This window comes from Delphinapterus leucas, unplaced genomic scaffold (assembly GCF_059928025.1).
Source record: "Delphinapterus leucas isolate spDelLeu-1000000601 "Yukka" unplaced genomic scaffold, BTC_Dleu_Yukka2 spDelLeu_asBTCV2_sq49, whole genome shotgun sequence".
NCBI lineage: Eukaryota > Metazoa > Chordata > Mammalia > Artiodactyla > Monodontidae > Delphinapterus > Delphinapterus leucas.
In genome coordinates, this window is record NW_028322258.1 from 2,372,840 (window position 1) to 2,387,906 (window position 15,067).

Below are 15,067 nucleotides of genomic sequence, written 5' to 3' on the forward strand. Positions count from 1 at the left end.
GTCAACACACATCCATTTCTAGTGTTCATCTGGTGTTCAAGGGGAGAGCAGCATGTCGTAAATTTTATCAAAATATAACATCTGAAGAATAGAACAGAGGGTAATTGTGTAATTCTGTATTCACTCTAATTAAGTTCAGTGGAGTTGGCATAATAGAATTAAGATGAAAAAAAAAAAAGACATTGAGGTACCATGGCTCCCTCTCCTAACACACCCTTTTTATATCCGAGAGCAGAGACTCAGCACCTTTCTGTACAGAAATGGAGACAGGAAGAGGCCAGAGGATGAATGACAGGCACGAATGAGGTGGAACTTTGAAGAGCAACATGGAAATGAAATAATTCTTTTGTATTTGGTAGGTGGGGAAAATGTACCAGCGTGTATGCCTACTGGGACCACGTTTTTCCAGAACAGTTAAGCCCAGTGTCAACTATGCTGTCCCACCTTCCTCGTAAGTAGGAACCTACTGTTACTTGAATCTTTGCTTCCTGTTTCTTGATACCTGGTTGAGAAGATTATCACAAGAACTGCATCTTGTTAGCAAATACACTGTTTTGAAATGATTGACACTCACTGAAGAGTGGCAGCTCCAAGCTTGCTCTCTCTTGATCTTGGAGTATTTAAGTCTGGAGTGCAGGAGTGGGTTATGGGGAAAGACCATTGGAATTCTTATGTCTTCAGCATAATGGTTATAGCATAATGGTTAGGAGTGTAGGTGCTGGTTCCAATCTCTGCTTTCCACTTGCTAACCATATGAGCTTGGGCAATTTACCTGATTACCTGAACCTCAATACTCCTGCCTATAAAATGATGTTAATAATATTTCATCCCCATAGACTTGTTTTCAATGTTAAAATGAAGTCACTTACACCAAGCACTTAATACAATGCCTAGAGCATAGTAAAGTCTATTATTATTACTATTACTACTACTACTATTATTATTATTACTATCACGATGCCAGGTGCTATTTTTCCTATGCCTTATTCCATTATCTTCTGCCCTGTTCCCCCATTTCTGTCTTGTTTCTGTACAAGGGTAGGTTTGTCACAGAGCATTTTCTTTCCCTAGTGTCTGACTCTTAGTCATCAAGGTGACTGGTCCATGACCCCGGCATTCATTGCTGCTCGTTGAAGCAACCCATTTTGAGAAGGGGAGTTGGATATTGATGCCAAGTTGGGTCAAGGAGAGAGAATTTTCTCTCTTCTGCACTCAGAGAGCTAAGTGAAATATTCAGGCCTCAGAAGGAGAATCAGGCAAAGGGCAACATGCTTAATTTCATACCTTAGTGATTAAGAACAAGTCAGACAGGCTGGATTTGAACTCATTTCCGTCATGTACTGACAACGGGATCTTAGGTGCTTTTGTAACCCGTCTGAGGCTCAGTCAACATCTGAAAGAGACGAATAACATTATCAGAACCTAGTGTATAGCCTCGTTGTAATAAGTGAGTAAATCCTTTTAAAACGCTCAGCACGTTGTTTGGCATATAAACACTTAATAAAATTTAGCTTCTTTGACTACTACCGCTGCTAATATTATTAAGTAGCTGAGCAGATCCGAGGCCCATTTTTTTCTTAGATTGCACATAATCATTTGGACAACCAGCTCACATTGATCAACCGTTGCTTATATATAAACCCCCATGAACCCAAAGGTGCTTTAACTCTCTCCCAGTCAGAGCCTGTTCTGGGGGCAGAAGCAACACCGGCACTACCCCCGTCATCTTTGCCTTTATTGTCACTACACTCGCCTGCCGTACTGAGCACTTTCTGTTTGCCAGGCACCAAATTTAGCCCTGCGTATGCACTATATCATGTAGTTCTCACACTCCACTCAGGTGGGAGACATTATCATCATCCCCAGTTTTCAGGTAAAGACGCTGAGGTGTTGGAAAGGCAAGAAACTTGACCCACAGCAAGAGATGGAGCCGGAGTATTCAAACCCTTCTCTCTGACCTCAAGAACCCTTAAATATTAGCATACTACTACATCCTGGTAAGAAAATCTGCTTCCAGCCACTCTGGTGAGAGTAGAAATGATTCTCAGTCCCCACATTCCTCTATTGCCCATGCCACCCTAGCCTCAGGACTAGGGGGGAAAGGAAGTGATCTCTTCAAAGAGCAGCCAAAGGGAACCTACTCCCTTCTGCCTTTTCGTAATCAACTAACCAATATTTTATTTCCTTCTTAAGAGTCCCCACATGTTCCTTTTGGTACTTAGCTTGGCCTTTTAGAATTCTGACATTCTGTACGTGACTCATCCACTGTATTTCATGTTAATTTATTGAGGTCAAGTATAGGGTCTTACTCATCCTGAAGTCCAGTTATCCCCTGTCACATCTAACTCTGTTCTCTTCTTCTTGTAGGACATCTGCCGGTATTTATTTGAATTTTGTTGAATTGTTCTCATCAATAGTACATTAAAAGTTATACAGAAAGTGCTTTCTTTATAAGGAAAACCATCTAAATAGATTTCTAGCTCTTTACTTTTTATAGCACTATTGTAGAGATTATAGATCTCCAGGTAATATTTTTTAGATTGAGTTCTTCATATCATCTTATTTTTACATATAATGATAAATCTGAATTTTCTCTATCAAACCTCCGAGACTTCACTGGCTTGTAACTTAGCTTGTTGATTATGTGTTGTTGACTTTTCCATTTACAATGATATTTGATCCTGGTAAGGATGGGGCTGGGTGGGAAGGTACATCTTAGGGCCATAAATTGGTTTTGTAGAGAACTAACATAAAGATCTAAAGCCTCATCATATTTCTGCAGAACTCATGAATCATTTTATTATAATTCCATTCATTCAGGGAGTATAAAACCATTTTCCAATTGTTATTCCTAATTTGTTCATCTTCTCTTCCTTAGTCTTAGTGAGAAGAGAGCAGGCTGAATGGAAGAAAGTCATTATGACCACTGGGGCCCCTAGGGTAGGCATCAGTCCCAGAGTTTTGTTTTCATCTCTCCGCTATTAATATTGGCTAATGTCTTGAGTGCTTACTTGGTGCAAATTACTTAGCCGACCATGGCAAATGGATTGTGTCATTTCATCCCCTGATAGTCATACAATTAATGTATGTATTATTATGATATCCCATAATGCATACATGGAACAGAGCCTCAGAAGTAGTTATTTGCTCACCAAAATATGGTAGATGTGGAATTTGGACTCAGGTCTGATAGACTCCTAAATCACTCCTAGTGATTTTTACCACTAAATTAAAGTTGTATACCTCTGGAGAGTAGATAGTTTCTAAAATTTCCTCAGCTCTAACGTTTTATAATTAAATTTTTGTCTGATGGCAAGCTTAACAGTTAAGATGGGTAGGAAGGAATGCCAGCCTGTTGAATGGAATTTCCCTGAAATAAGCCTGTTTTATGACACCAGTTCACTCATTCATTCACTCAGCATGTATTGAATGTTTGCTCTGTGCAAAGGCATTTTAGGCATCACAGTGGAGTGAGCGCCCCTTCCATAGACTCTCCTGCAGCACTCAGAGAAGTCTTGGACTGGTTTGCCTGTTATGGAATGGGGCTTGGTGATAGAAGCCTGGTTTGTCCTCCACTGATATAACTAAGACATACTCATATGAGTTTATAGGCATCTTGAAGCCGTGGGATAGTAACACACATGAATCTTACCATTTTTGCCTGGGATTAATGATATAAAGGCTTTGGATTTGGGTATGGAAAATGGGTGCAATTATGGGCGTGTTGGTTCTACATATATATGGACATCACGTGTCATCAGCCTGCAGCTACCTGCCATTCCTCACTACTTCTTTTCACAAACCAAACAAGTACCTTCTTATCTCTCCTGTGGATAAGCTCTTGACAGTGGCACTAGGGCCTCCCTCAATAAGTACATCATTGGCTAAACCAGTGCTTTCTCAGATATGCTCATTGAACAGCCCTTAAGGTGGATTGACATTCCACTGCCTAGAATAGAATATGGTGTTCTTTAGAAATCGGGGGGAAAAAATAGGCCACCAGATGTACTTTCTTTACTTTAAATTGTTTTTATATATATATATATATATATATATATATATATATATATATATATACGAACAATTGTTATATATGTGTATGTATACTTGTTCATATATATGAATGATTTAAAATTGAAGAGAGATATATATATACACACATATATATATGTATATTTAAATTTTGGCTTCTGTTAGCAAGTAGTAAATTAAATTATTAGCAGATCCATACTGCAGGGAAATAACCAATCAGATTTCATTCAATAGCTTGCTTTTTTGTAGATTTATGGTTGTGATTTTATATCTGCAGGTATGTTTGCTGAAGAAAATATTTCTACCACTTTACGCAAAATTAAATTCATTTAATACCAATGCGGCATGTCCCAAATGTCTTAATACAGTTTTAATCTTTAATCGCATCAGAAGTATGGAATTAGAAACATACCCCAAAATCATTTGAAGATATAATTACTTTCATTTCCCTTATACTTTTGAGACTTTTGAAAAATAAGTATTTAGTTGTACTTATCTGTTTCTGTCTCTCTAAGGATAGCAAACACTGAAACACAATTATTTTTAAAAGTCAATATTAAAAGTATATTGTCCAAGATGATCAAAACTAAGGAAGTGGCAAAGAAATTCAAAAATTTAAACTTTCAAAGGGTGCTTTTTTTGTGAATGTGTAGTACTTGTTCTTCTGAAGGAATTAATCTTTTTAAAAATTTAATTAACTTATTTTTTATTGAAGTATACTTGGTTTACAGCATTGTGTTAATTACTGCTGTCCAGCAAAGTGACTCTGTTATACATATGTATATACATTCTTTTTCATATTCTTTTCCATTATGGTTTATCACAGGATATTGAATATAGTTCCCTGTGCTATATAGTAGGACCTTGTTGTTTAGCCAATCTATATATACCAGTTTGCATCTGCTAATCCCAAACTCCCAGTTCATCCCTCTCCCACCTGCTTCCCCCTTGGCAGCCACCAGTCTATTCTCTATGTCTCTGATTCTGTTTCTGTTTCATAGATAGGTTCATTTGTGTCATATTTTAGATTCCACATATAAGTGGTATCATGGCATTTGTCTTTCTCTTTCTGACTTACTTTGCTTAGTATGATAATCTCTAGTTGCATCCATGTTGCTGCTGCAAATGGCGTTATTTCATTCTTTTTTTTATGGCTGAGTAGTATTTCATTGTATATATGTACCACATCGTCTTTATCCATTCATCTGTTGATGGACATTTAGGTTGTTTCCATGTCTTGGCTATTGTGAATATTGCTGCTGTGAAGATCAGGGTGAATGTGTCTTTTTGAATTATAGTTTGGTCTGGATATACGCCCAGGAGTGGGATTGCTGGATCATGTGGTAGGTCTATTTTTAGTTTTCTGAGGAACCTCCATACTGTTTTCCACAGTGGCTGCACCAACTTACATTCCCACCAACAGTGTTGTAGGAGGGTTCCCTTTTCTCCACACCCTCTCCAGCATATGTTATTTGTAGACTTTTTAATGATGGCCATTCTGAGTGGTGTGAGGTGGTACCTCATGGTAGTTTTGATTTGCATTTCTTTAATAATTGGCAGTGTTGAGCATCTTTTCATGTGCCTATTGGCCATCTGTATTTCTTCTTTGGAGAAATGTCTCTTTAAGTCTTCTGCCTATTTTTTTGATTGGGTTGTTTGCTTCTGTTGTCATCAAGTTGTATGAGCTGTTTGTGTATTTTGGAAATTAAGCCCTTGCTGGTCGCATCATTTGCAAATATTTTCTCCCATTCTGTAGGTAGTCTTTTCATTTTGTTTATGGTTTCCTTTGCTGTGCAAAAGCTTGTAAGTTTGATTCTGTCCCCTTTGTTTATTTTCATTTTTATTTCTATTGTCTTGGGAGACCTAAGAAAACATCGGTATGATTTATGTCAGAGAATATTTTGCCTGTGTTCTCTTCTAGAAGTTTTATGGTGTCATGTCTTATGTTTAAGTCTTTAAGACATTTTGAGTTTATTTTCGTGTGTAGATAGGTTCATTTGTGAAAGGATGTGTTCTAACTTCACTGGTTTATATAAGGCTGTCCAACTTTACCAACACCACTTGCGGAAGAGACTGTCTCTTTCCCATTATATATTCTTGCCTCCTTTGTCAAAGATTAAGTGAGGTGTGTGGGTTTATTTCTGGGCTCTGTATTCTGTTCCATTGATCCATATGTCTGTTTTTGTGCCAATACCACGCTGTTTTGATTACTGTGACTTTGGAGTACTGTCTGAGTCTGGGGTGGCTATGCCTCCAACGTTGTTCTTTTTCTTCAGGATTGCTTTGGCAATTCTGGGTCTTTTATGGTTCTGTATGAATTTTAGGATTATTTGTTCTAATTGTGTGAAAAATGTCATGGGTAATTTGATAGGGATCGCGTTAAATCTGTAGATTGCTTTGGGTAGTATGAGCATTTTAACAATATTAGTTCCTCCAACCCAAGAACATGAGATGTCTTTCCATTTCTTTGAATCATCTTCACTTTCCTTTATTAATGTCTTACAGTTCTCAGCGTATAAGTCTTTTGCCTTCTTGGTGAGGTTTATTCCTAAGTATTTATTTTGGGGGTTGTGATTTTAAAAGGCATTGTTTTTTTACGTTCCCTTTCCGATATTTCATTGTTGCCATAAAGAAATGCCACCAATTTCTGTATGTTAATCTTGTATTCTGCTACCTTGCTGAATTCGTTTATCAGTTGTAGTAGTTTTCATGTAGAGTCTTTAGGGTTCTCTATATATAGAATCATATCATCTGCATCTAATGACAATTTTACCTCTTCCTGAAGGAATTAATCTTGAAGTTCTACTAAGACTTTTGGGATACCTGTTTTAATGAGCCATTACTTCCTGCCTGAGATTGCACTATGCACCAGAGATTCTAGAATTAGCATAATAAAACTAATAATGCAAACAACAGCAACAAATCTTCACAAACCTTCCTTGCAAGGAAGTAAAGTCCGCTGGAAAAACAGACAAGTGAAACACACATTCAAAATGGCAGTGATTCTCAAACATTTATGTGCTGAAAAATCATGACAAGCATGATAACCAGGGCAATTACTAGACCCCTTCTCCAGCTGGTCAGGTGTAAGGTCCTGTAACTCAATTTTTGGTGAATGCCTCCAGGAGAGTCTGAGACAGATGTTCTCAGTTGTCGTCAACCTTTAGTGTGCATCAGATTTGCCTGAGAATATTGTTAAAACACAGATTGCTGGGCTCCAGTGCCAGAGTTCTAACCAGTTCCCAGGTGTGGCTGATATTGCTGGCCCAGGGACCACATTTTGAGAACCACCTTTCAAAACGCTGCAGTATGCGGTTGTGTGTGTTGTGAATGAGACGGCCCAGAGAACCAAAGGAGGGCAAAGGGACTCTGCCCTAAATTAGTCAAAGGTAACAATAGCAGCTAGAATTGATTGACCCAAGAAAAAATTATAAGAACTTTACCTGCATTTGCTCATTTAATCCTTTCAGTAAGGTACATAGGTGCTACTTAGTGTTCCTCTTTTACAGGGGTGTCCAGAGAAGGTAACTACTTTGCCCGCGTCCTAAACTGGTAAGTAACAGATTAAGAATTCAAGTCTAGGAAGTCTGATTCCAGAGCCCACACCTCTACCCTTTCTGCATGTAGAGAGGAGTAAAGGGTTGTCAGTGAAGCCTTCCTGGGGGCCCTGGCCTCTGAGTGTAGATAGAAGGATGAGTGGACATAAAGATCATTATTTGTGTGTGGTGGGGGTAGGGGAGGAAGTATGAGGGCTTCCAGAAGAGCCCGCCCTCCCCATACATCTGCTATAAGCAAGTCTGATGATCAGGAGTCCGGAACATGAGTATGACTATGGGTTACTGAGAAGGGTTCTACAACCCTGAGGTTAGAGTTCTGGATCAGTTAGTAGGTAACAGAAAGTGAATGAGTGATTTACCTTACTTTCCACGGGTAGCAGGAAGTTTGGAGATAGTCCCTCTAGCGTTAGTCCAGCTGCTGAAGGGCATCACCAGGGGACTGGGTTGCTTCGCTCTTCCAGCTTCCACATCTCTAGCACGTCCACATAGCTTCAAAGCGACCCCAGAATCTCCAGTAGTGTTCCAACAATTTGGGCAGGAAGAAAGAAAAGGAAAAAAAAAAAAAGAAATTAAGTAAGAAAAAAAAGGCAGTGTCTAACTCAGAGAGCAAATTTTTTACCACAGATGGTCAGCAGACTTGCACTTAGATCTCATCAGCTCGGATTTTAAACTGGCCACCTTAGCCTTAAGGATAATGGGGTCTCCTAAACCAGGGCTCTGATAGTAAGGAATAAGGAGAGAGTGGTACTGATTAGCAGTGCCTGCTGTCCCAAACAAATATTATCCCCAAACTATTTTTTTTTATCCTATATTTTACTTTAAAGAATGGAGGGGAAACATTATGTATCTGTAAATAGCCTTTTAGAAAGGGTACAATTATATAGTTATACAACCCCCTGGAGGGCTCCTTTCTTCTAAAATCTCTTTAAAAACTGTTCAAGGTTAAGGACATTTTAATCTTAATTTAGTAACTTGCAGTCGATTATCTTGGAATGACATCCTCTCTCTGCAGATGTTCTGTCAGGCTTTAGAAAATTCTAAAAGTGGACAGAGAAGTGTTATGGTACATGTATTTGCAGTATGCACGTCTTTGAAATGAAATCCATTTAGGGACCAAAAGGCATTTCATGTCTTTGCTATACATTTTCACATATTTGCCTTTCCAGAATTCCTTTGAGCAAATCTGTTAGATGTAACGCATCCGTTTCTCCCATCTGAATTCTTTATTACTAAACGTTCTTCAGTATGCTCTCACTCCCCTCTGTCAAAGGCGTTTCTCTGGGTCCTCACCCTTCTCATCTCATATGTGAATGCGTATCTTAAACTGAAGCAACAGTCTGCTATGACTTCTCCATAACTTGAAGAACCCGTCTTTGTGGGAAAAAAAGTAGACTTACTAACTTAAAAGGTAAAATGCGCGCAATGTTTCTGAGAATTAAAAACTAAGATAAAAACATAAGCAATGGAAAAAACTTACAGTGGATCCTTTTCAAAGACTTTATTTTACAGAGAAGGCAACTGAGGTGTAAAGAAAAAATGCGTTAGTTAAACACTAAATAATAAACCTTAAACCTCAGTGGAGCAACACATGGACAGTTCATTTCTCACTCACTCAGGAGTGTAGTATGGACTTTGGTGGTCTGAGGGTCAGTTTTCTGCTCAGTTATTCAGGGACCCACCACCTTCATCAAGTGGCTCTACGTTTGTCCTAAAAAGGAAAGGAGAGAGGAAGCTGCAAGCTACAATTATCAACTCGTTATCCTTCAGACATAAACTCTTCAGGTCACCTCTGGTCACATTCTTTGGGATAGAACCATACCCAGATGCAAGCGGAGATGGAGAATGTTGTTCCTATCTTGGTCCTAGTGATGCCTCTACAGGCTGGAGGAGCTAATTAAAGTGTAGTCCACAGCTCGTTGTTTCTGCCACAATGAGTGATTAGCCTAAGACTGTGGATTAATTATGTGTGTGTGTCACATATACATATAATACACACAAACATATATGTGTGTGTATATATACATTTTTTAGCATGAGTTGACACATGGGGCTTCTGCCGTATCAAAAGAGTACAAACTGCCTCTTGTTGCTTTTCCTTAATTGAAGTTGACTACTACTATCTATTTCCCTTCATTTTGCTACCTCCCACCCCCCGCCTTTCAGTATTATATGAAAATTCTGAAAGAAATAATTTCAAAGTTTCCAGTGCTTTTCAACGTAATAGAATACTCAGACCTTAACAATTTTCCTGTGTGAAACTTTTGCCAGACTAAAATAGTTAACTTATGAAAAGTAAATTTAGATTGATACAAAAGAGAAAATAAGCTGATTTTTTTTTTTTTTTTACACAAATACCCCGAGCCAGGGTGGAAAATAAATGGAAAACTGGAGGAATTTAGATCCTTTTGTTGTAAATTTAAATATTTTTAATTGTAAAAATAATACAGGCTCATTGCAGAAACTCCAAAATTGAAAGGATTTAAAGAAAAAAGGAAAAATAACTCAAAATCCCATTTCTGATAAATCATCTCTGTAACATTTTTGAGGGTATCTTTGGAAACTCTTTTGTGACGGGGTGCATATAAATACAATGCAAGTATAAAATACCTTTAATTATTATATCAAACTACAAAGCAGTTCTATAGCATTTTCATTTAGTAATATAAGTATGATTACTCATCACCTAATAAAAATCTGCAGCATCATTTTTAATGGTTGAACAGCATTCTATTATTTATTTAACCAGTCCCTGCTGTTCAACATTTAGATTATTCTGTTTTGCTTTGCTAAACAATGAGACAAGCATCCTTGTTCATATGTCTTTGAGCATTTGTTTATTTCCTTAGAATGGACTTCTAGAACTTGAATGGCTGGTTGTCAGTTCTGGTACATACTGACATATTGTCTTCCAGAAAGGTTACCGTGCTTTTTATTTCTACCAAGAATTTAACATCCAGTGTGGTTTCTTACACACACTCATCAGTACCAGTATTATCAATATCAATACCAGTATTATCAAGTTTTTTAAAACTTTGTCATTCTAGTCAGTAAAATATGACACCTGAATTATTTTATTTGTATTTCTTTGATTAATAATAGCAAGGTTGAACATATTTTCATATCTTTATTGGCTGTTAATACTTTTTAGTTTGTGACTTTATGACATCCATTTTTCATCGATGTATAACAACCTTTTATATATCAATGTGTTTATTTTGTTGTTTGTTGTAAATGCAATTTTTTTCTCTTCATTTATTAATTTTTATTTTGTGTGTGTTGAACTTCTTTAATACTGTCAAGTCTATTCAAAAACCCTTTAATGAACACAACAAATGTGGAAAATCAGTCATTCTCCTGCATTTTGTAATCAGTTTATTTCCTCTTGGGCAGTATGGAAATGTAAGTTCTTATTTCATCTTAAGGTTGGAAAGAATCTGTTCCCTCGGAAAGGGATTATAGTCTCCATGATGCAGTAATGGGAGATTTTATAGGGTAGGCAGGGTCGACAGAAGAAAAAACCCTAAATCACACTCCATTGGTGGTTGCCTTATTTATAAAAATGGCATTTGAGGCTGTGTGACTGCCATCAGGTAAGCAAAATTAATTTTTAGCGTGAAGTACTCCTATCAGCAAGAACAGCCTAGGATAGGCTAGCAGTAAGAAGTGAGGGGTTATGGGATTGGGGCATAGCCTCTGTTTCCTCCAATGCAGCTGGAAATTTAAACTCTGGGGCTCCTGCTTGATCCAATCAGCCCAGCTAGTATGTGTTGCCAGGTAGGGTGAATAGACTCAGAAGTACAAGAGCTCATCCTTGGTCCCCTCTGGAAATGAGCAGAGAATACTGTGTCAAGCAGAGGTGATCAGTCCATGGTCTGTAGACTTGGATCTCCTCACATAGTCCTTAAAGTCAGGGTGAGACAAAAGGCCAATACAAATTATATTGATGACAGTATCAATGAGGTGACATTGAGTCCTTTGACCCAACGTGTGTCTGCAGTGTGCCATCCATTAGTAAATGGGCAAAGCCAATCTATCTGATACAATGAATGAATCTGACACTCATATTTTGAAAAACTGAAACTGTATCCATTTGTCAAGAACAGTGGCTACTTGTTCTGCTTTATTCCCCCTGGTAGAACTAGGTAACATTGCAGGCAGTAAGACATTCCGGCATTTCACCCTGGAGTAGCCCCAAAACTGAAGAAGCTGTCTTATCAGTAGTTAGCTCCTTGTCACCAAGAATATTAAAGTAGATTTGTATGATTAGCAAATTAAAGAGACTGTAGTGCCTACCACTACTGTATTCACTAAGGCACCCAAGTTATTCTAAAGAAATCCTAATAATACATTAGGACCGTTTTGAATATTTTTATTTGATTAGCCGTAATCTTCTAGTTATAACATCCATCACCATTTTGACCACTGAAACTTGGCCTTCTTTTCTTACAGCCTAGCCCTGTGGTCTTGGGCTAATCACTAACCTGCTTAGATACAATTTTCTTCTCTATGAAATAGAAACAATATTATATGCTTTGAAGGACTGCAGGAAGATGAGCTGTAATGTTTATCAAGTGCCTAGTAAGTAGCCTGGCCCATAATAAATACTTGGCTAATTGTAGATGTTAGTTTCATTTTTAGTTTTATTTCCAAACATTGCTCTTTACTTTTGGAACTCTAAAATTTGTTTTGAGAGTGGAGGACTTGTTGTTTGGATTCCTCCAACACTCTCTGTATACTCTGTACTTCTATCCCTAGATCATTTATATTAATGGAATAAATGATCTTTGGTGATTCCAAGGTGACGAGGAGCTAAATGGAGGTTCAGTATACACCTGGAAGTATGGATTTTCATGCCCAGTGCAAATGTGGGAAAGGCATTATTCCCACATTATAAAGGGGGTAAAGACCTCCAACTTGAGGAGACTCTGGGTTGAGAGATGAGAGATTTACAGGCACTGTGTTTATCCTACAGGGTACCACAGGGGCTTTTATGTTCTGTAGCAAGAATTTGCACCTTATACCCTTGTAGTTAGAAGTAAAGCATACCACGTAACTAATATCTAGTAAGCATTAGAGTTAGAATAAATACCATTTATTTAACGTTTCCTTTGTGTTAAGCATTTTACAGTTACAACATATGGATGGATACTATATTGTAATGGTTAAGAGTGTAGTTTTTTGAGCTGGATAATCCTGGATTGGAGTCTCATCTTTATTACCTCTTTTTTTTTCTGTTTTATTGAGGTATAATTGACAAAATTGTAAGATAGTCAAAGAGTATATCATGATGATTTGATATACATATCTGTTGTAAAAGGATCCTTCCCATCACGTTAATTAATGCATCTAACAGCTCATGACACCTTTTTCCTTTTTTTCTTTTTTTGGTGAGAACACTTAAGTTGTATTCTCTCAGAAAATGTTAGTTATACAATACAGTATTATTGACTGTAGTAACTATGTTATACAGTAGATCCTCAGACCTTATTCATCCTGCAGCTGAAAGTTTGTACCCTTTTACCAGTCTTCCCCTCTTTTCCCCACCCACACCCCAGCCCCTGGCAACCAGTTTTCTACTCTGTTTCTATGAGTGTGGCTTTTTTTCTTTTTAGATTCCATATATAAATGATATCATTCGTATTTATCCTGTCTGGCTTATTTCGTCAGCATAATGCACTCCTGTTTCATCTATATGGTCACAAATGAAAGGATCTCCTTCATTTTTTTAAGGCTGAATAATATTCCATTACCTCTTAAGTGACTGACTTTTGGTACATTGTTTACACTTCCTAAGCCTCAGGGTTTCTTTTCTTCTGTAAAAAAAAAAAAAAAATATATATATATATATATATATATATATATATATACTAACAAGTTATTTTTTGATACGTGGAATGTTTGTTGAATCAACAAATAATTAGTTGAGATCATAAATGTGACACTTAGCACTGTATTAACATTTATTAATACTCTCCCTGTTAATTTCTACAATAAATTGTATAATAAGTAACAATAATAATAGTACTACTAGTAGTTTTAGAAAATGCATAGGATGTGCCAGGCATCATATACTGTACTACCCTCCTTCATGTGTACCACAAGTTACATGTGGATATCATCTTCCACGTTGTTTCCTTTAAAGAAAAATTGAAGCTCAGCAAGATTGAGTAGCTTGCTCCAGATGTGAACTCAGGTCTGAATCACTCCACATATAGGTTCTTAATGACTCCATGTCTTTAATTCCACATCTGCATTTGTTTGTTGTTGTTGTTTTTAACTTTCCAAGCATCTGATCTGAAATTCCTTTCTCTTTGGGGAATTTTCCACTTTGTGGGTCTTGGTGAGAAACAGAGCCTTCCTCTCGTTATACAAGCTGAACATGTCAGATACACTGTTTACTCACATGCTCAGTCTCCCTTACAGATGGAAAACAGTCGGGCGACCTCAGGTTGGCCAACTGCACCCCTCTCTTGGATTTTGAATTACAAATAAATGATGTAAAGAAGCAAGGCCAGCAGTGCTGGGTCAACCTCCTGTTTCCTGTTCCTGCTTGGTAGCAAGGCCAGCTAGGACTTATAACATCACTTTGGCCTGATCCTATAATTGCAATAGCATAGCCTTGGCTTTCGGTTGTTTAGTCTGCTTCTAGTTACTGAGACCTAACCATAAACTTCCAAAAGTTTCCTTTTCTGCTCAAATTAGCCGTATCTGGTTCCTGATGATTACAAATAAGACCTTTCCTGATATACAGTGGTGACCTACTTATCCAGGCAGATGTAACATCGTCCTGGCAGGGACAGAGGGCAGGCAAGTTCCTTGAACAGCTGAACAAGAAGAAAAAGACCTAAGAAGGAAGAATTGAAGCCAGTTCTGCTTGTGTTATAATTCTACCCGTAGCTGCCTCTGTTTCACAGACCACATGCTAAGGACCATGTCCCTTCCCCTGTAACAGACGAGCAAAGTAGACCCAGGCCTTCCAACCCAGAGACCAGCTGAGCTGTACCGTGGACAATCTAGGATGTGAAAGACTTCACTCAATGTCTTTGTCACTTGACACATTGTTCCTCTCTTTGGGAAGTAGCTTCTTTGTGTGACAAGAATATGCTAAACCAACACTTAAGTGGACAGAGGTGAACGATGCCAAAATTAGCTACAGAAAAAAAGGCGTAAAGACTTGTATTTTCTGTTATTTGAAGGTGTTAAGACCCCACATAGAATATGAGTCCTTTAAAGGAAAGTTGTGAATGGCCCAGGGAATGTTGAATTTCCATGTGGCCATATGTTCTTGATCGGTCACGATGATGATGATGGTAGCATCAGTAGCATTTATCAGTGTTTCCTGGGTGAGAGGCACTTTATCCTAATGACCTTTTAACCCCATGATGACCCTGTGAAGTAGGAAATACTGTTTCAGCATCTTCAGGGTTTTTCTTTTTCTTTTTTTTTTTTATCAGGAATTTACCCTAGATCACAGTTGG

The 15,067-nt window shown here is 37.8% G+C and overlaps 1 protein-coding gene across 1 annotated transcript in view; it reads left to right on the forward strand.

Moving 5' to 3' along the window:
* LOC149743938 (uncharacterized) overlaps positions 1 to 15,067 on the forward strand; it is a 123,953-nt gene that overhangs the window by 12,147 nt on the left and 96,739 nt on the right. Inside the window, exon 3 of the mRNA XM_089906017.1 lies at positions 360 to 451. The gene's annotated coding sequence lies outside the window, so the exon portion shown is untranslated. The remainder of the gene's footprint in view (positions 1 to 359; positions 452 to 15,067) is intronic.